Source organism: Trichomycterus rosablanca, chromosome 14 (assembly GCF_030014385.1).
Source record: "Trichomycterus rosablanca isolate fTriRos1 chromosome 14, fTriRos1.hap1, whole genome shotgun sequence".
NCBI classification, from domain to species: domain Eukaryota; kingdom Metazoa; phylum Chordata; class Actinopteri; order Siluriformes; family Trichomycteridae; genus Trichomycterus; species Trichomycterus rosablanca.
This window is the reverse complement of record NC_086001.1, coordinates 20,139,988-20,167,254: the sequence shown is the minus strand read 5'-3', so window position 1 is coordinate 20,167,254 and position 27,267 is coordinate 20,139,988. Positions and strand designations below refer to the sequence as shown.

The 27,267-nt window shown below is 37.5% G+C and overlaps 10 non-coding genes and 1 pseudogene across 10 annotated transcripts; 3 read left to right on the top strand and 8 right to left on the bottom strand.

Moving 5' to 3' along the window:
- On the bottom strand, positions 1–72 carry trnaq-uug (transfer RNA glutamine (anticodon UUG)). Its single transcript has one exon. It is a non-coding gene; the product is annotated as a tRNA-Gln (tRNA).
- Positions 73–10,276: 10,204 nt separating this feature from the next.
- The window catches only part of LOC134326172 (zinc finger protein 585A-like), a 64,306-nt pseudogene continuing 47,315 nt past the window's right edge, over positions 10,277–27,267 (bottom strand).
- On the bottom strand, positions 15,786–15,857 carry trnaq-uug (transfer RNA glutamine (anticodon UUG)). The gene has a single exon. It is a non-coding gene; the product is annotated as a tRNA-Gln (tRNA).
- trnaq-cug (transfer RNA glutamine (anticodon CUG)) lies at positions 16,169–16,240 on the bottom strand. The gene has a single exon. It is a non-coding gene; the product is annotated as a tRNA-Gln (tRNA).
- trnan-guu (transfer RNA asparagine (anticodon GUU)) lies at positions 17,750–17,823 on the bottom strand. Its single transcript has one exon. It is a non-coding gene; the product is annotated as a tRNA-Asn (tRNA).
- On the top strand, positions 18,271–18,344 carry trnai-aau (transfer RNA isoleucine (anticodon AAU)). The gene has a single exon. It is a non-coding gene; the product is annotated as a tRNA-Ile (tRNA).
- On the top strand, positions 21,145–21,217 carry trnak-cuu (transfer RNA lysine (anticodon CUU)). Its single transcript has one exon. It is a non-coding gene; the product is annotated as a tRNA-Lys (tRNA).
- Positions 23,947–24,018, bottom strand: trnaq-uug (transfer RNA glutamine (anticodon UUG)). Its single transcript has one exon. It is a non-coding gene; the product is annotated as a tRNA-Gln (tRNA).
- On the bottom strand, positions 24,330–24,401 carry trnaq-cug (transfer RNA glutamine (anticodon CUG)). Its single transcript has one exon. It is a non-coding gene; the product is annotated as a tRNA-Gln (tRNA).
- trnan-guu (transfer RNA asparagine (anticodon GUU)) lies at positions 25,911–25,984 on the bottom strand. Its single transcript has one exon. It is a non-coding gene; the product is annotated as a tRNA-Asn (tRNA).
- trnai-aau (transfer RNA isoleucine (anticodon AAU)) lies at positions 26,432–26,505 on the top strand. Its single transcript has one exon. It is a non-coding gene; the product is annotated as a tRNA-Ile (tRNA).

Below are 27,267 nucleotides of genomic sequence, written 5' to 3'. Positions count from 1 at the left end.
TGGTTCCACCGAGATTTGAACTTGGATCGCTGGATTCAAAGTCTAGAGTGCTAACCATTACACCATGGAACCACACAGTGAGGGCTTACTTAAGCCCAAAAGTTATTAATTAGTCATTTAAGAGCAAGTTGGCTGTTAGATGGCGCTGTAAACAATGATTTGCGATTATATTTTGGGATGGAGCAGTCACATGTGGAACACTATAACACTACTAGTGCTATTATGATATTCAGGCTGGATGAATGGATGGAAATTAACATGTCATTTAAGGTGACTCTAAACTCTCTGTTGTACTGCACATGCACTGAATGCTACCATCCTGAAACTGCTAATGTTTCTCAATCTTGGACCTCACACCGGGCCCCAAATAAAAGCAGTAAGGTCCCACCGAGATTTGAACTCAGATTGCTGGATTCAGAGTCCAGAGTGCTAACCATTACACCATGGAAACTCGACACCACAAACACTAAACGTAATGATTCAGCATTTGCTGAGTAAATAAAGCAAAAAATACACACAAATGCACTTTACTTTTACATCTCAAGTTATTTATATTTAAACTTACGTGATTGATATAATTAATTGAAATCAGTTGAAAAAACTGAGGTAATTTAGAAGTTTTAAACACTAAATAAAAGTACTTTTAGTTAAACATTGCCACCCAAGTATCAAAATCACAACAAAACGTTCCACTGTTGGAAAATGGCATTAAGTTCAGGACGCAGTTGGCATGTAGATTTCGCTGTAAACAATGACTTGCCATTTTGTGTCTAATTTGGCATAGAGCAGTCATATGTGAAACACTATTGTCTTCTCAGCATTGATAACAGTGTTTTTACCTAAATAAAGCCAGGTTCCACTGAGATTTGAACTCAGATTGCTGGATTCAGAGTCCAGAGTGCTAACAATTACACCATGGAACCACAAAAGACATGTTTTTAATGAAGAATTGAGCACAAAGGTTAATAATTACACCATTACCCAGGAAAAAATTTACTGCGAAATTTCATAGTAAAACTGTGAAATATTTTACAGTTCTACTATGAACTTTTGATGGTAATTTGGCCACTTCATGGTTCTACTGTGAACTTTCATAGTAATCTAGTTGACAGTTCTACTATGAACTTTTACAGTAAAACCATGAATTATTTCACAGTTTTACTATAAACAATTTCATAGTAAAACTGAAATATTTTACAGTTCTACTATGAATTGATGGTAATTTGGCCACTTCATGGTTCTACTGTGAAATTTCATAGTAATCTAGTTGACAGTTCTACTATGAACTTTTACAGTAAAACCATGAATTATTTCACAGTTTTACTATAAACAATTTCATAGTAAAACTGAAATATTTTCAGTTCTACTATGAATTGATGGTAATTTGGCCACTTCATGGTTCTACTGTGAAATTTCAAAGTAATCTAATTGACAGTTCCACTACGAACTTTCAGTTTGACCATGAATTATTTCACAGTTCTACTATAAACAATTTCATAGTAAAACTGTAAACCTGATTAATTATTTTACTGTGATGTTTAACAGTTCCACTGTAAACTTGGTAAACAGTTTTACTCTGAACTTCACAGTTTACTTTGACTGTAATTACTGTACTTTGACATTATACAATACAATACAATACAATGTATAAATCTCACAACTCCATTTATTAAGCAACGGTATAATTTCAAACATGCACAAAAACAACTGGTAAGGATTCCTTCTAAATGGTAAACTGATAACACATTACTTGGCATTCTATATTGTAATGTTAAATGTACTATAATAATAGTAATATAGAAAATAATAGTAATAGATTGTATTTGTTATATAATAAAATAATTATATTACACTTAATAATTTATTTTACGATGGTAATTATACAATAATATATTTTTATTATACAGTAATATATACAATTATATAACTGAATAATGTATTGTGGTATAAATTTATATATAAACTCTATACATATATAATGAAAAAATCTAATTTATAACCATTCACTATGCATTTAATTATGGCAGTATTGGGTGCTTGGATGTGTCCTATGTCTTTGTGTGTGTGTGGGGGTGTGAATTGTGACATGAATTACACCTCTTGTTTTCCTAGCTTGTCCACATTGTTGAATTTGCTGGTGAAGTACACTTTCTGGACCTCCTTCATGGGGAAAATATGTTCGACCACCTTTAAAAATGCAAAAATAAATAAATAAATAAAATAAATAATCAAACATTTGCCGCCATCACCTCTAAGCTACAGGGACCCTAAAATATTTGATCAGCAATGCATTACATCTGATGTATCATAAAGCATATACTTGGTGAGCGTATCAATATATAAATGCAAACATATGTTTATACATGTTCAAAAGATTGATCTTAAGCAGAAATTAAAGTGACAGACAAAGTACCGTGTATTTTATTTTTAAAATATAATCTGTTGTTTGAGTGCTCAATATATGACGAGATATAAGAACTTTGTGATCTTACCATTAATTCTTATGGTGCAAAAAATATTTATTGCTGAAAAACATGACTTACCTTCATCTGCACTAATGCACTGACGCAGACAGATCTTTTTTTAATTTCATTATTTTAGTAGCTCAGACTGCCTTAAGATGGATCGGCATGGCCCGTCTGATTCGCTAGTAGACTGAAAAAGAATCAAATAATTTATATCAGCAGCTATGCGATCAGTACACAGTTTAGCATTTACCCCGTAGTAACACACCCAACAGAAGTTGAAAACAGTCAGGGCTTTAAGCATACATAGATGGGCAGGCGGGCACAAAGGTGGATGAATGGATGGATGAAAAGACATTGTCAGCACCAAAACTGTAAAGAAGTGAGTTGTTTTACATATTTAAAACACAATCTATTCTTCAAAAATCAACTAGCACTTACTTCAAGTTTTCGAGATCCAGGCCTTGTTGCAATTTTCTCTTTTACAGCATAGTCCTAGAATAAAATCATTTAGAATATGTATTTATCTGGGGCTACAAAAACAGTAACATTCTGTGGATGTGGTTGTAAAGCAATGTACTGAATATCAAACTTGCTGCTACTATCATGAACAAGAATATGGAAAACATGTCCTTATGTGCTGATGTAAATGTAGGCAGATACTGTTATCTACAATACCCGGGTCTTCTCTGTTGGACACTGAGACTCTCTCAACCTCAGCAGCCCTCCTTGACATGTGACCATTTTCCTGAAATAAAAATACTGTTTTTAATTTCATATTTAAAATCTGTAGTTAACAGAATGCTACAATAGCTTAAACACAGTGGCACAAATGCAGGGTTTTCCCTGGGTTGTTGGTGGGCTTACTATTTTAAGAGCAACTTGCAGGTTAACGTCCACATTTAATTAATGTAGAGATATGTGTATAAATAAGACATAAAGGTGAATTGTCTCGTAGGAAGTATTAAAAGCATTTACAAACTTGTCTATGTTCATTTCTTAGTAATATTATCTGTACACTTAAAATCATACAAAGTGATTTATTAGGTTTATTATAGTGGAGTTTAGCACTGTAACAACACTATAAACTAAGTAATTGTACCAGTCTTGACGTGTTGCAAGCATTACTAGGCATTTAAAAAGTGCACAATCAACTACCGTCAGATAACAGACTGTTAATGCTAATGGTTTAGCTAACGTCCCAAGTAACTCATTTGAAGACATATAATCCTGAGACCTGTGTTATTTTCGGCTTTCTAATATGGCCACTTATTTTTAATAACATTTCAGGCACAGTAAAGATATTATTGTTTATTATTATAAACTGTTTAAGTTAATGACTTACCATCGAACTTCAGGGTTTAGCGCGCGCCGCTTCACCAACGTCTTTTTATCCATTTCTCACTTTCCAGATAAACAGTTTAACCGTTGACGAGATTTTCCGTCGTCAGATTCTTGTCCTTTAATAAGTTCTGACTCAATAACACATGTGGCAGGAACTTTATCTTTAAGCAGATACACAGCACGGACTTTAACAGACTCGTTTTTGAGAATTAAATCACTGAAACTGACACTAAATTTGTATTTCCGCGGTTCACCTGACGCGAAGCTCGAGACGCTTGGTTGAAATAACGGTCTCAAATCAAGTGCGCATGTGCGCATGCCCAGATGTCCAGACTGACATGATGTCTGTAGAAGAGAGGTTTGAACAGAATAGGCATAATAAAAGGTTATAAAGTCATCTGTCTGATGTAATATTGATGTAATGTAATATTTGTCCTGTCTGCATGAGGTTATTTGTATTTTTGTAATATTATAAATATGTAAATCTGTGCTGTATTCTTTTTTTTATTAGAATATTGTTTATCATCTAATTTTTTAGATGTAAATAATGTCTTTTTGGCATGTTTTTCATGTCATGTAATTAACTTACCCCCCCCCCCCCACACACACACACACACATACACTTACACCCTATATTCACATACCTCCTTTAAATAATACATAAATATTATATACATTATTATTGTCTTGATATTTGTATCTTGTCATTTACCTATATGATCATAGTTAAACTGTAAATTATTGTAAACATCAAACATTAGAAGAGGTGATTATGAACTATTCTTAGTTGAACTTTAAACTGTAAGTTGACTGAATTTCACAATTCAACAATATCATGTTTACAGTTGAACCGTAAACTTTACAGTCAATATTATTAAACACTGAAAAGGTTACCATGAACGTCATGGTAACATGAGAGTTCACAGTTGTACTCATGGTCAAACTGTAAAAGTGACAGTAGAACTGTGAACTATTATGGTTCAACTGTAAACTTCACAGTACATTTTTTCCTGGGCTACCACTAATTTGGTCTATAGATAAACACAAAGAACAAAGACTCATGATGATAGAACAATGCAGCACTGTTCAGTCCACAGCCCTCCATTCACACCTTCTCATGTACATTCTGGTTGAGGACGGTTCATTATTTGCTAAGTGGAAATCATCTAAACACTAGAATTTTGGAGTGTAGACCTAGAAGTGTTAAAGTAAGAGGCTATTCATTTATGAAAACTTAGCATTCATAATATGAACAATTTATGCAAACACCAGAAACACCAGGGTAAAATTCTTCCACTTGAGAGTAAAAGTTGTTCTGTGTTTATTAAAGTAGATTAAACTTGAATAATGAATAAAAACAGATTCAGATCTGAGGTTGGTACATTACACCACATTACATTTGATGATTAATAATCATATTCATACAACCATGTACATTTGACAATTGAAGTAGAACAGTTCTAGTGTATATTAGTAGAAAAAGAAAGTACACATAGCTTTTTCTGTACATGCAGTAGTGGAGTATCATTTTATTTTCTCCTCTGAATGCGCTGGTGTTTTTCAAGACAACTCCAGTCACAAAAACTATTAAAAATGCTGCTTCCAGTGAAACTTCATCCGCACTAAAAGCAGCAGTATGGGTCATCCTCTTATGTGAATGCGCTGGTGTGGTGTACTTAAAGATTATTCCTTTCATTAAAGTTATTTTCAGACAGTGAACGGTGATATTACTTCTCTCTTGTGTGAATGCACTGTTGTTAGAGAACATAATATGCAATAAAATACTTCCCACACTCTTAACAGTGATGTAGTTTCTCTATGTGAATACGCTGATGCCGTTTGAGATTATTTTCATGAGCAAAAATCTTTCCACACTCTGAGCAGTGATACGGTTTCTCTCCTGTGTGAATACGCTGGTGTTTTTGAAGGTAACCCTGTTGAGCAAAACTCTTTCCACACTCTGAACACTGATAGGGCTTCTCTCCTGTGTGAATGCGCTGGTGTACATTAAGGTCACGACTTTGAGTGAAACTCTTTCCACACTAGTTCTGAAATTCTATTCATAAATCATTAGTTAATAATGAAGATTGGAGAGGAGAAGAACAGAAAAGAGTAGAAGTGAAATTCAGAGCTTTTAGTATTTAAAGTGTTATTATTAAATTTTCTTTTATATGATCTAAAACGATTATAAAAAAATCAATAAAATGACTAATAGTTTAATGATGAAATATTACTAGCTGTAATACCAATGTAAACACACTACATCATAAAAAAGTATCAATGGAAATGTAAAATAAAACTATATTATTATTAATAAAAGATTCACTAGTAGTACTGATAGATCATTTGCCATTTCACCAATATCTGTGACACCCTGGATTCTGGGCTAGTTTCAGCTTCAGGGTTTATTGTAGACCAGACATTAGACTGAACCTGGCAACTCTCGCAATTTTCCCGCCAAATTGGGCTTGTTTAAAAATTCAGTCATGGTTAAAAATTGGGCCAACATCCAACAGTTCACATATTTCTAATCCATAAATACAGATAAATCTATAGGTGGGTGTTTCCTCTTCTAGTTTTCTTATTGTTCCTCATATACAGTAGAAACTAATTCACACAAATATACATACAGCATTTTACATGACTTAGATTCTTATCATAAAAGCTTTATCTAAGTTCATGTCATTTCACTTTACAGAATAGTTAAGATAAATAGGTGTAGTTTGACTTCACCCATCATGCTTTGTGGCTCCATCTACTTCATTTGCACATGTTCCATAGATAATGAGCTAGTACTTCACACAAGAAGGTGTGAATGGTTGTCTGATGATTGACCAATGCAGAGTTTTGAACTGGTCTTGGGTCTTTGTCCTCAGCTCTATTTAAGGACTAAACTCTAGACCTGTAGCTGAGTCACTTGGTAAGAAGGATCTTCTGCACGTTCTTCATTAGAAACGACCTGCTGGAGACACCAGCTTTGTTAAAGTGACTGCCAGGATTCTAACAGGAAGGTAAAGGGTTTTCTTGTTTGTTTCTTTTACATTTATGTTGCATTTGTTGTTCTTTTTATTTTATTATGTTATTTAATATTATCAGGTTAATATATTCAGACAGTTTAAAATAGCTTTATGCTTATAATTGTGGTGATTTATGAAGCCTTTTTTACTCCCAGCACACCAAAGATTTACACTTGTGAGCTAATTATTAGTCCTGTCATGAACTGGATTAGATTTGCTTGGTGCAGGACTGATGTTGAGAAAGTCAGATCTCTTATATCTTTATTTATATCAAGTTATTTATAGTTATTTAATTATTAATATCTGCAGTATTTATAAGTATTTTATCCTGATGTTCTTTGAATTCAGATTCTCACTTAGACGTGAAGTGAATTTAATGTTTTTATTACTAGGTGATGAGTTTAATATTATTGTGGTATTACTGTAGTAAAAGTAATTCTAATTAATCGATTTGTTTCTTTGTTTCTGTTGCTTTCCAAGGAAACAGTTTCTACAGTCTTATCAAAGCATAAACATGAAGAACTTTCATCACTGCTCAGAGTGTGGGAAGAGTTTTACTACGCAGAGTAATCTCAAACAACACCAGCGCATTCATACAGGAGAGAAGCCATATCACTGCTCAGAGTGTGGGCAGAGTTTTGCTCAACAGAATACCCTTCAAAAACACCAGCGCATTCATACAGGAGAGAAACCGTATCAGTGTTCAGAGTGTGGGAAGAGTTTTGCTTACAGTAATGCTCTTAAAGTACACCAGCGTGTTCACACAGAAGAGAAGCCGTATCATTGCTCAGAGTGTGGAAACAGTTTTGCTCAACGGGGTCACCTTCAAACTCACCAGCGTATTCACACAGGAGAGAAACCGTATCACTGCTCAGAGTGTGGAAAGAGTTTTACTCAAAGTAGTGCCCTTAAAGTACACCAGCGTGTTCACACAGGAGAGAAGCCGTATTACTGCTCAGTGTGTGGAAAGAGTTTTGCTCATGAAAATAATCTCAAACGGCATCAGCGTATTCACATAGAAAAACTACATCACTGTTAAGAGTGTGGGAAGTATTTTATTGCACATTATGTTCTCCAATAACACCAGCACATTCACACAGGAGAGAGGTCATATCACAGTTCACTGTCTGAAAGGAACTTTGGTGAAAGAAATATCCTTTAAGTACATCACCACACCAGCGCATTCACATAAGAGGATGACCAATATTGCTGCTTATAGTGCGGATGAAGTTTTACTGGAAGCAGCATTTTTAATAGACACCAGTACAGTCACACACAAGTTACATTTTTGTGACTGAAGTCGTGTTTCATTTTCTACTAATATCCACTAGAACTGTTCTACTTCAATTATCAAATGTACATGATGGTATGCATATGATCATTAATCATCAAATTATAATGTGGTGTAAGTACCAACCTCAGATCTGAATCTGTTTTTATTCATTATTCAAGTTTAATCTACTTTATTAAACACAAAACAACTTTTACTTTCAAGTGGAAGAATTTTGCCCTGGTGTTTATGGTCTTTTTAAAGTTTTCATTAATGAATAGCCTCTTACTTTAACACTTCTAGGTCTACACTCCAAAGTTCTAGTCTTTAGATGATTTCCACTTAGCAAATAATGAATCGTCCTCAACCAGAATGTACATGAGAAGGTGTGAATGGAGGGCTGTGGACTGAACAGTGTTGCATTGTTCTATCATCATGAGTCTTTGTTCTTTGTGTTTATCTATAGACCAGATTAGATAAACTCCTTTGTTAAAAGAAATAATCATATTTACATTTAATTATCCCACCATCTTCTAGTGCATAAAACCCAGTTCATATAAATCCTAATACAGACATTAAAATTACATTTAAAAATAAATAAATACTATTGTGGTAGTTCAGGTGTTTTCTTATCATGGAGGTGAACAATTGACCAAGACCACTTGAGGGTTCGGGAGACAAGTGTTTCTTTATTGATGAATAAATGTATTTGTTACACTGTAAATTCCATCCGAGTCCTCTGTGTGATGAGAGTTTGGTTTTGAATCCGATGTCAGCAAATGTGTCCACGGTTGTTAATAAACTCATGGTCCATGTATTTGTATGTAGGCTTGAGCTGGAGTGACAATAGAAAGTGGATGTAAAGGACTGGGTGGGTTATAATTCAAAATAGTTCTTCATTTAACCTGAAATTCTATTCATAAATCATAACAGAATTAAAAGACTAAATCATTAACAAAGAAGATTGGAGAGGAGAAGAAAATGAAGCTAATTAGGGTCGGGCCTGGTTAGTACTTGGATGGGAGACCGCCTGGGAATACCAGGTGCTGGAAGCTTTTATCCACACACACCCACCTTCACTCCAAACCTCCTGTTACACACTGACCCAGCGGCTTTTTCTTCATCAAAGCTACACAATGAGACAAAGATCAGCTCATACTTTCATTCTTACTACAGTAAAACACATTCAACTGACTTTTAAAGTGAAGTTCAAAATGTTGTACAGACATCGTCGTTATCTAGTGGTGCTGGAAATAAATTACAGCTTGTTGCTTGGGTACAGATTTTATAATATATAAATATGAGAGAGTGTTTATGGCTCTTCTGTCCAAGTATTTTTGTAACGTGTTGTAGACCTGTAATGGCGACTGTTTTTGGTATACAGGAAAGAAAAGGCTGAATGCAGGTGAAAAGGTGTTATTTTGCAACCCAGCACTGTGTAAATATTGGACAGAACACATGATGGGTTATTTTAACTTGTTGGGTTGTGCAGTTTAACCATTGTGCTGAGAACTCATGAATGTGAACTGTGACAATACAGCTTAAGTGTTTAACACTAGAAGTCCCAGAGAGGGGTCATTTAACATTTCTACCTTTGGAACCCAGAGACGGGTCGAATGACCTGAAGGATTTTAGCTAACATCCTATAATCACCGTCTTTTGTTCTGCAAATAAGGCCATTACTGTCGCACCACAGGAGGTTGTTGTTTTCCATTGAGTTTAGCCATTTAGTTTCTAGTTAGTTCTATTCAGTTTATTGTATTTGATAATATAAAGACTATACATATTGTATTTAGTTTAGTTTTATTTGAGCAAAAAAGCACTGAAACAATGAATCATTTTTTATATATTTTAAATAGAGAATTAGAAATTTTAGAGCAAGGTACAGCTGTGAGTAATGACCAGAAGCATTTGTGTCTAAGTCAAGAGGACTGAAATTTCAGTGTTAAAAATATACAAAAGAACAACTGTTATTTGTTTCCATGCTTTTTATTTTTGTTATAAAAATAATAAGGAATAAAACAATTCCACACATATTTACAATAGGCTGCAGTGGGGGGCTGCGTGTGTGTGTGTGAGTGGCATGTCCTTCTTGTGTGACTAGCATTTCAGCACTCACTCAGCAGTCTGTCTGCACTGTCGGAACATACCTGGCACTGCCTGGGTATGTCCCTGGTACATTAGCCCCACGTGTATTTGTAGCAGTCAACACATCTCTCAGTTGCACAATTGTTCGTGCATCGATGGTTGACCTGACACTTCGCCCTTTTGCCAGGGCTGGGTGTGGAAGGTTTGCCAGGGCTGGGTGTGGAAGGTTGTTGCCGAAGGAGTTTCTCCTTGCGTGCCTTCTTTTCACTCACATGAGAGTCACCTAACTCTTTTGCAAGCTCAACCAGGAAGTCCACCCGTCTCTCCTGCACCCCAGTGCATGCCTGATAAAGAACATGCGCATTCAGTGCTGCCATGTCAATCATGTTGTAGAACACGGCGACTGGCCATCTCCGTGTTCCTGCACGCACGCTGTACTCCCGCACCATTTGGTCCATTACATCCACACCGCACTTTGTGTGGTTGTGTTGTGTGACCGTGTTTGGCTTCCTTTTGTTGGTATCCTCAGTCTCAACCATGCTGTGCATGCTGCTGAGAATGTAGACGGCCTTCTTTCGTTTGGGTGCATACACTGTCAGTGTGGCACCAGTGGTTGAAAACACCTGAGTGGTGAATTCAGTGCGGTCCATCTGTCTAGCGGATTGAGGAATTTCCCGGCGACTCTTGTTGACTGTGCCGAGGATAGTGGTTTTCTGGCTAAGCAGTCGTTGTGCAAGTGACAATGATGTAAAGAAATTGTCCGTGGTTACAGTTCTGCCCTTGTCCATGAATGGTTCCATCAGCCTCATCACTACAGTTTCGGACAGTCTCTCCCCGCTGGGACGACTGGGGTCCTTGCCAAGATATGGGAGGACATTACAGATGTACTTTGATTTCAAGTCGCAAGCCACCCAAAACTTGATGCCAAACTTGTCTGGTTTTGTTGCAATGTATTGCAGAAAACAGCAGCGAGTCTTTGACGGGAAAAGCTGTTCATCAATAGTGATGTGTCGACCAGGGTTGTAGGATGCGATGCAGTTGGTGACAAACGATCTCCACACATCGGAGATTGCAGCAAACTTATCGGTCTCCGCTCGCTCACTGCGTGTGAACATGTCATCAAAGCGTAGGTGTTGCATGATGTCTTGGAAGCGGTTTCGGGCCATAGTTGCAATGATCCTTGGGTTTGCCAGGTTTGCTGACCAGCTGTCACGTAGTGATGGAACCTTGGTCACCCCCCGCAAGATAATGACTGAAATAAATGCCATTAGTTCCGGGAGATCCATGAACCAATCCACCTGCTCCGTGTGACGTGCATGTTGAGTAGTCCATTCTTGAATGCTACGAAGCATGTCAAGAGTGATATAACAGAGGAAGCTCTGAAGGCGACTCCGGACACTTCGTCTGGCCTTAGCCCTTGGCTCTCCATCTGTAGGGTACGGTTCTATTGGGGTGAAATGGAGACGTTTCCCCACTTGTACTTCACGCCACACTGTGCCATCTTTTGCTGTCTCTGTCGGCTCACTCGCCAACCGAGCTCTCTTTTTTGGTAGAGGAGGAGTCTCCTCATCTGCAAGATAAATAATTTCAAATTAACATTTTGTTTTGGTTCTAAATAAAAAAGATAGTCAGGAAATAAAAATAGGTAATTTGAAAAATCTAACCTGAAGACAGCTCAGAGTCCGAATCCGGTTGAAGGACTATGTCTTCTCCATCTGAGTCACAAGGGTTGGTGTTGCTCAGGATCAGTTCCAATGCCTGTGAGTGGTGAGCCTTCTCTGCATTTTGTTTCTTGTGAACAAAATAGGTGAAGCAGTCACCTATTTATCCCCTACAGCACAAAAGGCTGCATGCAAATTTGCTAAGGTGTTAGCAACCTTATGCATATCCCCTGCACAACAATGCAGCTGGGGGGTGGGCAGACACACTCAGGAGCAGCTTACATTCTTTTGCTTACACTCTTTTACAAGACCTGTTGATGCATGCTCAATAATCCAGGTACACAAATCCACAAAGTTGAATCAGTTCATCTGGACACAAGTTTGTTGTAGAGATACGTTTCGTCACTCAATCCGAATGACTTCTTCAGTCTGAGCTGGTGTTGAATACCCCAACCTTATATGCAGTTGATTTGCATAACGACCGATCACCGCCCACTGCATAACAATGGAACTGGTGATCAGGTCTATATGAAATTCACAATGACCATTAGTTACAATGGCCATGTGTGTCTTTCACACATGATTGGGGTAACGCTCCAATGACGGCGTTGTATGATGTTGAGAGATGTACTCTCAGGCCCCCTCCCCGGTTCAGAGATGGTCGACTGAAGAAGTCATTCGGATTGAGTGACGAAACGTATCTCTACAACAAACTTGTGTCCAGATGAACTGATTCAACTTTGTGGATCTTTTACAAGACCTTTGTTGAGGTGGATAATGTCTGGCTAATTCTCTGTACAGAACATTTAGGAACAGGGAACTGAAACTGATCTTTGTGAAGACCCAGGACTCTGTGTCTTGACAAAATGTACAGGGGTACAGAAAAATATTTTGTATGCTTCAGCATTTTGTGCAAAAGACAGCGCACACACATAAGCATTTTTGACGTGATCAGGAATTAATGAAGGTATAAAACTAAAGAGTGACCAGAGGTGGGGGCTCTTTTTGCTTTTTTCCTCTCTGGCGCTTCGCTTCTTGATTTGAACTTTTCTCTCCTGAGAAGCTTCAGAAGACTCGTCTGGATCCGAAGGAAGACTTAGACGTAAACTTACTTATATTCATATTAATAAATCATCATTATTATTTGACTTAATCTTGAATTTTGGTATTTTTTGTCATTGACACCCAAAAAAGTAAAAGATCTGTCTTTAAGGCCATTGGCTCAGAAAGGCCAGGTTTTTAGTCCTTTTCAAGTATTAGACAGACGTTAGTGTGAATTCAGCTCTACTCCCCCCTGCAGATTCCTCAGGCAATGGCCACATTTACAAATGAAAGGATGCTAATTGGAGCCATCAGAGTCGTCAGTTCGGACTAAGGGTCATTTGACCCTCTTTCGGGACTTCAGGGGGGAGCTCGAAATTTCTGGGACTTTTTGGAGTGTAGACCTAGAAGTGTTAAAGTAAGAGGCTAATCATTTATAAAAACTTAGCATTCATAATATGAAGAATTTATGCAGACACCATAAAGACCAGGGTAAAATTCTTCCACTTGAAAGTAAAAGTTGTTCTGTGTTTATTAAAGTAGATTAAACTTGAATAAAGAACAAAAACAGATTCAGATCTGAGGTTGGTACATTACACCACATTACATTTGATGATTAATAATAATATTCATACCATCATGTACATTTGATAATTGAAGTAGAACAGTTGTAAAAAAAAAAAAGGGAAACCATACAGCTTTACCTCCTGTGTGAATGTGCTGGTGTTGTTAGAGAGAATAATGCACAAAAATACTTTCCACACTTTTAACAGTGATGTAGTTTTTCTATGTGAGTTTGTTGATGTCGTTTAAGATTACTTTCATCAGCAAAAGACTTTTTACACTCTGAGCAGTGATACGGTTTCTCTCCTGTGTGAATACGCTGGTGTTTTTTTTAGGTTAACCTGTTGAGCAAAACTCTTTCCACACTCTGAGCAGTGATACAGCTTTTCTCCAGTGTGAATACGCTGGTGTTTTTGAAGGTTACCCTGTTGAGCAAAACTCTTTCCACACTCTGAGCAGTGATACGGTTTCTCTGCTGTGTGAACACGCTGGTGTACTTTAAGGTCACTACTTTGAGTAAAACTCTTTCCACACTCTGAGCAGTGATACGGTTTCTATGCTGTGTGAACACGCTGGTGTACTTTAAGGGCACTACTTTGAGTAAAACTCTTTCCACACTCTGAGCAGTGATACGGCTTTTCTCCAGTGTGAATACGCTGGTGTTTTTGAAGGTTACCCTGTTGAGCAAAACTCTTTCCACACTCTGAGCAGTGATACGGTTTCTCTGCTGTGTGAACATGCTGGTGTACTTTAAGGGCACTACTTTGAGTAAAACTCTTTCCACACTGAGTGCAGTTATACGGTTTCTCTCCTGTGTGAATACGCTGGTGTTTTTGAAGGGTACTATGTTCAGCAAAATTGTTCCCACACTCCGAGCAGTAATACGGTTTCTCTCCTGTGTGAATACGCTGGTGTTTTTGAAGGGTACCCTGTTGAGCAAAACTCTTTCCACACTCTGAGCAGTGATATGGCTTTTCTCCTGTGTGAATACGCTGGTGATTTTGAAAGCTACCCTGTTGAGCAAAACTCTTTCCACACTCTGAGCAGTGATATGGCTTTTCTCCAGTGTGAACACGCTGGTGTACCTTAAGGTCACTACTTTGAATAAAACTCTTTCCACAGTCTGAGCAGGAATATGGTTTCTCTCCTGTGTGAACACGCTGGTGTACTTTAAGAGCATGATTGTAAGTAAAACTCTTCCCACACTCTAAGCAGTGATATGGTTTCTCTCCTGTGTGAATACGCTGGTGTTGTTTGAGATGAGTCTGCATAGTAAAACTCTTCCCACACTCTGAGCAGTGATGAAAGTTCTTGATGTTTATGCTTTGATAAGAAACAAAGAAAAAAGTAAATTAATTAGAAATACTTTTAGTATTATTACTACATTAATACCACAATAATATTAAACTCTTCACCCAGTAATAAAAACATTAAATTCACTTCACGTCTAAGTGAGAATCTGAATTCAAAGAACATCAGGATAAAATACTTATAAATACTGCAGATATTAATAATTAAATTACTATAAATAACTTGATATAAATAAAGATATAAGAGATCTGACTTTCTCAACATCAGTCCTGCACCAAGCAAATCTAATCCAGTTCATGACAGGACTAATAATTAGCTCACAAGTGTAAATCTTTGGTGTGCTGGGAGTAAAAAAGGCTTCATAAATCACCACAATTATGAGCATAAAGCTATTTTAAACAGTCTGAATATATTAACCTGATAATATTAAATAACATAATCAAATAAAAAGAACAACAAATGCAACATAAATGTAAAAGAAACAAACAAGAAAAACCTTTACCTTCCTGTTAGAATCCTGGCAGCCACTTTAACAAAGCTGGTGTCTCCAGCAGGTCGTTTCTAATGAAGAACGTGCAGAAGATCCTTCTTACCAAGTGACTCAGCTGGAATAAGAGTCTCAAGCTCTACTGACTGAGCTAGTCGGGCTTATTTGTACATCAGAACAGACAGCTCATCAGTCAGACTATCAGAGAGATGTAGGTTTAATTCACTAAAATAACGACCAGATTAATGGTTACTAATGGTTGAACTGCACAACCCAACAAGTTAAAATAACCCATCGTGTGTTCTGTCCACTGTGTGTTTACTGTAGTAAGAATAGTTCCACATGTTTTGTACGTAGTGTTTATGGTATTTAAGCTGGATGGATAGATGGAAGTTAAGTTTAGGACCCAGTTGGCCGGTAGATGGCGCTGTAAACAATGATTTTCCTTTTGGTGTTACAATTTGGCATAGAGCAGTCACATGTGGAACACTATTCTCTACTCAGCATTGATAACAGTGTTTTTACCTAAATAAAACCAGGTTCCACCGAGATTTGAACTCGGATCACTGGATTCAAAGTCCAGAGTGCTAACCATTACACCATGGAACCACACAGTGAGGTCTTACTTAAGCCCAAAAGTTAATAATTAGTCATTTAAGAGCAAGTTGGCTGTTTGATGGCGCTGTAAACAATGATTAGCGATTATATTTTGGGATGGAGCAGTTACATGTGGAACACTATAACACTAGTGCTATTATGATATTCAATCTGGATGAATGGATGGAAATTAACATGTCATTTAAGGTGACTCTAAACTAGCACAAGCAATTGTGATGCTCTGTTGTACTGCACATGCGCTGCATGCTACCATCCTGAAACTGCTAATGTTTCTCAATCTTGGACCCCAAATAAAAGCAGTAAGGTCCCACAGAGATTTGAACCCAGACCGCTGGAATCAGAGTCCAGAGTGCTAACCATTGCACCATGGAACCCTGACACCACCAAAACTAAACGTAATGATTTGCCATTTGCTAAGTAAATAAAGCAAAAACACACAACTTTTGACTTTACTTTTACATCTCAAGTGATTTAATCTTACGTGATTGATATAATTGATTGAAATCAATTGACAAAACTGAGGTAATTTAGAAGTTTTAAACACTAAATAAAAGTAATTTTAGTTCAACATTGCCACCCAAGTATCAAAATCACAACAAAACGTTCCACTGTTGGAAAATTGCACTAAGTTCAGGACTCAGTTGGCCCGTCCCTGCATGTCGCTCTGAAGCAGATGATTTGATGTTTGTGCACCTGTTCAGGAGATCACAAGTCACTGATGATCACACAGAAGTCACTTGATTTTAATAGTGTTAGTTTTTTTAAATGAGATGTCCAACAAGCTCATGGTAAGGTGTCCAAATAATTTTTGCCACATAGTGTATCATTACTATTGCAAAGGAGTTCATATGTGTGTCTACATCACTTCATGTATCTATACGTGTCTAACATACGTATCTATTCTATTAATATTCATAAACATGCACACACACACATACACAATACACACACATGCTTCCACATTCACATGTTTTTGCTGTATGTGTTATGTAGATAATATTTAGGTAATTTGATGTATTTTTGACATATTCTTATTATTTAAGTGAAGCTTCTTATAAGTTTAGGGGTTTTGTGTTTTGTTTCACTGTATGTATGGTGCATCATTAAACTGTTATACATTATTTATTCTATTTTGTATTAGATGAGATGGTTTGTCTCTGTATTGACCCGCGATTCATTTTTACATGACAGCTAATGATAGTGATCCGACTCTTTTAAGTATTTTGTATAACATATAAAATGTTGACTTCATCAAAAAGAATCGACTCCCCCAGCTTCCAATGGCTCATTGCTAAATACTATCAACTTAGTGAACCAACTGAGCTAACCGGCCAGTTCTCCTGTATGTTCTTTAGATCTTTGTACATAATTCGACGCTAACTCCATTCAAACAGCTGCAACGGACTAATAGTAAACATCTAAGAGGTTTTATGGGTTCTTATATGTGTGAACTATCTAAACTATATATTTCTTAAAGTTCTTGACTGAGCTTAATGCCACCAACCAGTGACTGGAGCAGATACGACTCAGGTCCTGCACACAGTAAGTAGTGCTGATACACAGTACCAGCCTGCACACCAGAGGGGCTCCAAACGTCAAGTTTTCACTCATTAAATCATGTATTTTGTGAACTTTGTGGAATGAATATAGGATTTGTACATGTAGATTCTGGGTTTTAGGAAGTTGAGCTACTGTTAATATTTTCCCCAATTGAACCAAAAACCTGAATTGATATTTTAATTGTTCACTAAGACTTCAATAAGAGTTATTACCATCAAGCAAATGTAAAGCATATTTCTATATGAAGAGCATCTGTTTCCAGATAATATACACTGACGTTTAATCGTTTGATCATCAGACATGGTTGTGCAGTAAAAGGCACACGTCCCTGGGTGGGCTCGAACCACCAACCTCTCGGTTAACAGCCGAACACGCTAACCGACTGCGCCACAGAGACAGATGCACAGCCAACAGCACAGCTGTTTCATTGGACGGTACACACAAAAAATCAAATCTCTCTCTGTAAAGGCTCACTGTGGAGGCAAATTGGTGGTTAAGCGGGCGGGTCTAAACTGATGAAGACTGAATAAATGTACCACAATACAGTATAGTTTAGATAGTTCACACATAACCCACAAAACATCTTAGATGTGTATTAAGAAAGTCTGAACATAAGAAATGACTAAACAGTGATGTCTGAAGTAGGACTGAGATCTCGGATCATTAAAATAACATGAAACTGCTGCATTTCTGGTGCAATAACAAACAAACTCAGTTTAGGAGCCGCTCATTTTTACAGATCTTCACTGTAAGTGTGCAGAATCTCAAATGGTTTTTGTGCTGCTGGTTAAATGGGGTTAGTGTAGAATTATGTACAAAGATCTAAACAGAGAACAGATGAACTGGCCGGTTAGCTCAGTTGGTTAGAGCGTGGTGCTAATAACGCCAAGGTCGTGGGTTCGAGCCCCATAGGGGCCACACCCCCTTTTGGACTTAAACTAACAAACAAGTGAGACTTCTCTAACTAGCAGGTCCTATTGACCTGGGCTTCAAATGTTGTTATTCTGGTAGGACAATAAAATCGATATACTACTTTTTATTCAATGTATTTAACTACATAATGTTGTACAATATTACATGCGTACTTAATACTTTTGTATTTTAATACTTGCAAATTTGAATACTTGCATACTTTAATACTTGCTTACTATAATACTTTGCATTAATATATATTGAGCTGCTGTAATAAATGATCTATCTATAGATTCATTTCATTTTATCTGTAATGCTAGTGATGGGCTATCCTAAACTATCTTTAGGAAAGTAGATATATCTAGCTTTGGGGTTGTTGAGGCTAAATATTCATGATTGTTGTAATGTTGCTACACAATCACATTAGAAATCCCTTTTAAAACTAATGTTTGATATTTCAGGGTCTGATAAAGACACTAAAAATCTTATCCGGTGGAGAGTGGCCAACCAGGCCCTCTTCACTGGAAAACAGAATGCAGCGGTTCAAGGGTTTGAGTAAGTGACTGTTTGTTTGACGTAACAAAATTTGTGTTACATCTTATGCATAATATTAATTACAAAGGGTGGTATAAAGACAAGTTTTAGTATTTAAGTTTTGCAAACTTTTTCAAAGCATTAAAAACTTTTAATGACTAAACTTTTTTTGAAGCAGTGTATGCTATATACATTAATAACTGTTATGTGCATTATATTGTAGAGGCTTTGTGTTGGAGAACCAACTGCAGGGGAAGGTGACTCCCACTTATGTGAAGAAGAAGTGGGAGAACCTCAAACAAAATTACAAAGTAAGCTTCATTTGTTGGTAAGATCTTCAGTAAAAATATCAGAAAAGATTTGTAATACAAGTTAAGGTCCTTCTACTGTGGTTATGAATCTTGTAGGAACTTAAGTGTCCACCTACTGGGGTAAGTACAGAGGGTGGTGAAGCAACAGCAGCATCCTGGAAATGGTACACGGATATGGATGAGGCAATAGGTGGGAGACCATCAATTAGCCCACCAACCCTTATTTCCTCATCTGACCAGGATGCTGCTATAGCTTCACCATCCTCGAGAAGCATGGAAACCCCAGCCAAAAAGAGACGAGGGGAGAAAGATTTAGTTGCGTATCTGAGGGAGATGGAAGAAAGGGAAAATGAGAGGGAGATAGAAGCAGCAGAGAACGAGGAGAGAAGATGGAGAGAGGCTGAGGAGAGGGAGGAAAGAAGAGACACATCAGAGAGAGGAAAAGCGAGAGCGAGAAACGCGAGAGAGAGAGAGAGGAGAGACCAGGAAGCAAGAATGAGGGAGGAAAGGAGAGATAGGGAGGCGAGAGAGAGAGAGAGAGGAAAGGTTTATTAAAATCCTACAGATTCTAATGAAAAAATAAATAATTGAAAATGAAAAAGTGTTGTAGTATTATTGTATGTTGTGAGAAAGAAAATGTGTTGGCAAATAATGGAAATAAAGGATTTTCTTTTTCATTTAACCTTAATTAAAAATAGAAAAAATGTAAAAATTTGAAATTGTAATTAAAAAAATATTCAAGTTTTACTTTTAATTAATGCATAAACATTTTTCTAAATATAATCATGCTCATAAAGAGCTGGTATGCTGTGCTGTGGTACTGAGACAGCTGCAGCCAGATGCTTTCTTCCATCTTCACCTGATGTCATGTCATTAATTACAGGCTCTGGTTGGTCAACATGTACCTCTGTTAATTCTGGCTCAATGATGTCTCCATGAGTGATACAGAGGTTGTGGAGCACCGCACAGCATGCAACAACCTCCGGGGCGAAGACAGGGCTCACCTCAAGGGTTCTGCACAGGCTCTCGATAGGGGGTCAGGAGCCGGATGGGTGTATTAATGCAGGGATAACCCCCATCCCCAAAAATGTATCGTCCTGCAGGTGGGTATAAGCCCTCTTTATACACAGGGCTGTTCTTTAGTGCCCTTGCATCATGAATCGACCCAGGATAACCAACAAAAATGTCTCTGAACTTCCCCAGGTGGTCACAGATGGCTTGAAGCTGAATTGAGTGGAACAGCTTCCTGTTTAGGTAGCACTGTGCGTTGGCAGACGAAGGTTTTATTCGAATGTGGCACCCATCAGTAGCACCAACTGCCACTCTAAAACATTCGGATCCGGCCAAGTGGGCAAACCCAGCTCCTACACACTCTAGTTCATCACCAGTTGGTAGGGTGATGATCCTCCTGACGAGCCCTCTGACAGCCCTACTCATTTTGTGCACAATGTCGTGCACAGACGATTTTTATTGTAGTAGTCTAATCATGGTAATGTAGTATACTGTTGCTAAAGAGGTTAGCAGTACTTACATTATCTCTGAGGTAAAAAATCAATTACTTTCTTAGTTCTCTTCTGAGATTTACTACTCTCTGCCGTCTCAATGTGGAGTCGGGATACATGACTATAGATTAATCAGTAAGTGGCGCAAATAAAGACGATAAATACCCAAAATTTTGGCGAGTCGAGCTTGAAATGAGCATGCGGTCTGTAACTATGGTCACTTGACGTTGGTAAGATGGCGGTACGTACTTCTTTACCGGCCGAGTGGTGCATACTTCCTCCAGTCTAGTACGTACTCGGTAAGTATGCGATTTCGGACGCAGCCTAAGTCTGTTTCTGTTGATTATTTTGAACTTAGTTCTTGAATTAGTTCTTAATCTGGTCGTGATGTTAGTGAATTAAACCTACATCTCTCTGATGGTCTGATCCATGAGCTGTCTGTCCTGACACACTGCTTAAGCCCGGCTAGCTCAGTCGGTAGAGCATGAGACTCTTAATCTCAGGGTCGTGGGTTCGAGCCCCACGTTGGGTTAGTATCTTCATTTAATGTCTACAGAAACCAAAAGGTCATTCTTCCACTTTGGACAGCCAGTCTCCGGTGACTTATCAGGTGGATGTTTGTGCTTGTAGGACTGTTGTTTACTGGATGTTTTTCAGTTACTCATTTCCAATATTTCTGTTGGACTACACGTTGTTGTTGTGTCTCATATCCGTTTCATCAAAAGACATGGTTGTGCAATAAAAGACACTTGTCCCTGGGTGGGCTTAAACCACCAACCTTTCGGTTAACAGCCAAACGCACTAACCGATTGCACCACAGAGACACGCGCACAGCTGTTTCATTGGACGGTACACATGGGTCACATGACTTGCTAACTTTTACAGCAGGGTAATTAAGTTTGGCAAATTGCAATAATCACATGTTTCTGACCTGAATGAGAGGGGCATTAAAAATAACTCACACTTGTCAGAGACAACATTTGAAGCCCAGGTCAATAGAACCTGCTAGTTAGAGGAAGAGCACTTGTTTGTTAGTTTAAGTCCTAAAGTGGGTGTGGCTCGCACAGGGCTTGAACCAACGCCCTTGGCGTTATTAGCACCACGTTCAAACCAACTGAGCTAACCAGCCGGGGTGCAAGGACAGGGCATGTACCCACAAACACGATTCTACACTGACAGCCCTTCAGTTATGGAGCTGCCGCACAGAAAAGATGGAGAACTTTACTGTTGTTGAGCAAAACAGATCTTCGTGTGAGATGACTGAGGTTCATGTATTTTTCTTTTAAGAATAAATAAAAGCTGATGTTTTTAACCTCATACTTTCCTAATACTTTTATTCTACACGGTCTAAATTTCTTTTAGTACACAGTTCAGTTAGCAACTCCAAAAAATGTGGTTATCACCCATATCCTTTGCTGTGTGGGAGTGGGTTTTAGCTTTTTTTTGTCCTGAAATGAGTTTTTGCAACTTGGGATATCTGACATGTTAACTACCATCTATTCATCCAGCTTAAATACCATCAACACTACGTTAAACATGTGGAGTTGTGAATACGTGAATTCACAACTCCAGTGTGAATACGCTGGTGTTTTTGAAGGTTACCCTGTTGAGCAAAACTCTTTCCACACTCTGAGCAGTGATACGGTTTCTCTGCTGTGTGAACATGCTGGTGTACTTTAAGGGCACTACTTTGAGTAAAACTCTTTCCACACTGAGTGCAGTTATACGGTTTCTCTCCTGTGTGAATACGCTGGTGTTTTTGAAGGGTACTATGTTCAGCAAAATTGTTCCCACACTCCGAGCAGTAATACGGTTTCTCTCCTGTGTGAATACGCTGGTGTTTTTGAAGGGTACCCTGTTGAGCAAAACTCTTTCCACACTCTGAGCAGTGATATGGCTTTTCTCCTGTGTGAATACGCTGGTGATTTTGAAAGCTACCCTGTTGAGCAAAACTCTTTCCACACTCTGAGCAGTGATATGGCTTTTCTCCAGTGTGAACACGCTGGTGTACCTTAAGGTCACTACTTTGAATAAAACTCTTTCCACAGTCTGAGCAGGAATATGGTTTCTCTCCTGTGTGAACACGCTGGTGTACTTTAAGAGCATGATTGTAAGTAAAACTCTTCCCACACTCTAAGCAGTGATATGGTTTCTCTCCTGTGTGAATACGCTGGTGTTGTTTGAGATGAGTCTGCATAGTAAAACTCTTCCCACACTCTGAGCAGTGATGAAAGTTCTTGATGTTTATGCTTTGATAAGAAACAAAGAAAAAAGTAAATTAATTAGAAATACTTTTAGTATTATTACTACATTAATACCACAATAATATTAAACTCTTCACCCAGTAATAAAAACATTAAATTCACTTCACGTCTAAGTGAGAATCTGAATTCAAAGAACATCAGGATAAAATACTTATAAATACTGCAGATATTAATAATTAAATTACTATAAATAACTTGATATAAATAAAGATATAAGAGATCTGACTTTCTCAACATCAGTCCTGCACCAAGCAAATCTAATCCAGTTCATGACAGGACTAATAATTAGCTCACAAGTGTAAATCTTTGGTGTGCTGGGAGTAAAAAAGGCTTCATAAATCACCACAATTATGAGCATAAAGCTATTTTAAACAGTCTGAATATATTAACCTGATAATATTAAATAACATAATCAAATAAAAAGAACAACAAATGCAACATAAATGTAAAAGAAACAAACAAGAAAAACCTTTACCTTCCTGTTAGAATCCTGGCAGCCACTTTAACAAAGCTGGTGTCTCCAGCAGGTCGTTTCTAATGAAGAACGTGCAGAAGATCCTTCTTACCAAGTGACTCAGCTGGAATAAGAGTCTCAAGCTCTACTGACTGAGCTAGTCGGGCTTATTTGTACATCAGAACAGACAGCTCATCAGTCAGACTATCAGAGAGATGTAGGTTTAATTCACTAAAATAACGACCAGATTAATGGTTACTAATGGTTGAACTGCACAACCCAACAAGTTAAAATAACCCATCGTGTGTTCTGTCCACTGTGTGTTTACTGTAGTAAGAATAGTTCCACATGTTTTGTACGTAGTGTTTATGGTATTTAAGCTGGATGGATAGATGGAAGTTAAGTTTAGGACCCAGTTGGCCGGTAGATGGCGCTGTAAACAATGATTTTCCTTTTGGTGTTACAATTTGGCATAGAGCAGTCACATGTGGAACACTATTCTCTACTCAGCATTGATAACAGTGTTTTTACCTAAATAAAACCAGGTTCCACCGAGATTTGAACTCGGATCACTGGATTCAAAGTCCAGAGTGCTAACCATTACACCATGGAACCACACAGTGAGGTCTTACTTAAGCCCAAAAGTTAATAATTAGTCATTTAAGAGCAAGTTGGCTGTTTGATGGCGCTGTAAACAATGATTAGCGATTATATTTTGGGATGGAGCAGTTACATGTGGAACACTATAACACTAGTGCTATTATGATATTCAATCTGGATGAATGGATGGAAATTAACATGTCATTTAAGGTGACTCTAAACTAGCACAAGCAATTGTGATGCTCTGTTGTACTGCACATGCGCTGCATGCTACCATCCTGAAACTGCTAATGTTTCTCAATCTTGGACCCCAAATAAAAGCAGTAAGGTCCCACAGAGATTTGAACCCAGACCGCTGGAATCAGAGTCCAGAGTGCTAACCATTGCACCATGGAACCCTGACACCACCAAAACTAAACGTAATGATTTGCCATTTGCTAAGTAAATAAAGCAAAAACACACAACTTTTGACTTTACTTTTACATCTCAAGTGATTTAATCTTACGTGATTGATATAATTGATTGAAATCAATTGACAAAACTGAGGTAATTTAGAAGTTTTAAACACTAAATAAAAGTAATTTTAGTTCAACATTGCCACCCAAGTATCAAAATCACAACAAAACGTTCCACTGTTGGAAAATTGCACTAAGTTCAGGACTCAGTTGGCCCGTCCCTGCATGTCGCTCTGAAGCAGATGATTTGATGTTTGTGCACCTGTTCAGGAGATCACAAGTCACTGATGATCACACAGAAGTCACTTGATTTTAATAGTGTTAGTTTTTTTAAATGAGATGTCCAACAAGCTCATGGTAAGGTGTCCAAATAATTTTTGCCACATAGTGTATCATTACTATTGCAAAGGAGTTCATATGTGTGTCTACATCACTTCATGTATCTATACGTGTCTAACATACGTATCTATTCTATTAATATTCATAAACATGCACACACACACATACACAATACACACACATGCTTCCACATTCACATGTTTTTGCTGTATGTGTTATGTAGATAATATTTAGGTAATTTGATGTATTTTTGACATATTCTTATTATTTAAGTGAAGCTTCTTATAAGTTTAGGGGTTTTGTGTTTTGTTTCACTGTATGTATGGTGCATCATTAAACTGTTATACATTATTTATTCTATTTTGTATTAGATGAGATGGTTTGTCTCTGTATTGACCCGCGATTCATTTTTACATGACAGCTAATGATAGTGATCCGACTCTTTTAAGTATTTTGTATAACATATAAAATGTTGACTTCATCAAAAAGAATCGACTCCCCCAGCTTCCAATGGCTCATTGCTAAATACTATCAACTTAGTGAACCAACTGAGCTAACCGGCCAGTTCTCCTGTATGTTCTTTAGATCTTTGTACATAATTCGACGCTAACTCCATTCAAACAGCTGCAACGGACTAATAGTAAACATCTAAGAGGTTTTATGGGTTCTTATATGTGTGAACTATCTAAACTATATATTTCTTAAAGTTCTTGACTGAGCTTAATGCCACCAACCAGTGACTGGAGCAGATACGACTCAGGTCCTGCACACAGTAAGTAGTGCTGATACACAGTACCAGCCTGCACACCAGAGGGGCTCCAAACGTCAAGTTTTCACTCATTAAATCATGTATTTTGTGAACTTTGTGGAATGAATATAGGATTTGTACATGTAGATTCTGGGTTTTAGGAAGTTGAGCTACTGTTAATATTTTCCCCAATTGAACCAAAAACCTGAATTGATATTTTAATTGTTCACTAAGACTTCAATAAGAGTTATTACCATCAAGCAAATGTAAAGCATATTTCTATATGAAGAGCATCTGTTTCCAGATAATATACACTGACGTTTAATCGTTTGATCATCAGACATGGTTGTGCAGTAAAAGGCACACGTCCCTGGGTGGGCTCGAACCACCAACCTCTCGGTTAACAGCCGAACACGCTAACCGACTGCGCCACAGAGACAGATGCACAGCCAACAGCACAGCTGTTTCATTGGACGGTACACACAAAAAATCAAATCTCTCTCTGTAAAGGCTCACTGTGGAGGCAAATTGGTGGTTAAGCGGGCGGGTCTAAACTGATGAAGACTGAATAAATGTACCACAATACAGTATAGTTTAGATAGTTCACACATAACCCACAAAACATCTTAGATGTGTATTAAGAAAGTCTGAACATAAGAAATGACTAAACAGTGATGTCTGAAGTAGGACTGAGATCTCGGATCATTAAAATAACATGAAACTGCTGCATTTCTGGTGCAATAACAAACAAACTCAGTTTAGGAGCCGCTCATTTTTACAGATCTTCACTGTAAGTGTGCAGAATCTCAAATGGTTTTTGTGCTGCTGGTTAAATGGGGTTAGTGTAGAATTATGTACAAAGATCTAAACAGAGAACAGATGAACTGGCCGGTTAGCTCAGTTGGTTAGAGCGTGGTGCTAATAACGCCAAGGTCGTGGGTTCGAGCCCCATAGGGGCCACACCCCCTTTTGGACTTAAACTAACAAACAAGTGAGACTTCTCTAACTAGCAGGTCCTATTGACCTGGGCTTCAAATGTTGTTATTCTGGTAGGACAATAAAATCGATATACTACTTTTTATTCAATGTATTTAACTACATAATGTTGTACAATATTACATGCGTACTTAATACTTTTGTATTTTAATACTTGCAAATTTGAATACTTGCATACTTTAATACTTGCTTACTATAATACTTTGCATTAATATATATTGAGCTGCTGTAATAAATGATCTATCTATAGATTCATTTCATTTTATCTGTAATGCTAGTGATGGGCTATCCTAAACTATCTTTAGGAAAGTAGATATATCTAGCTTTGGGGTTGTTGAGGCTAAATATTCATGATTGTTGTAATGTTGCTACACAATCACATTAGAAATCCCTTTTAAAACTAATGTTTGATATTTCAGGGTCTGATAAAGACACTAAAAATCTTATCCGGTGGAGAGTGGCCAACCAGGCCCTCTTCACTGGAAAACAGAATGCAGCGGTTCAAGGGTTTGAGTAAGTGACTGTTTGTTTGACGTAACAAAATTTGTGTTACATCTTATGCATAATATTAATTACAAAGGGTGGTATAAAGACAAGTTTTAGTATTTAAGTTTTGCAAACTTTTTCAAAGCATTAAAAACTTTTAATGACTAAACTTTTTTTGAAGCAGTGTATGCTATATACATTAATAACTGTTATGTGCATTATATTGTAGAGGCTTTGTGT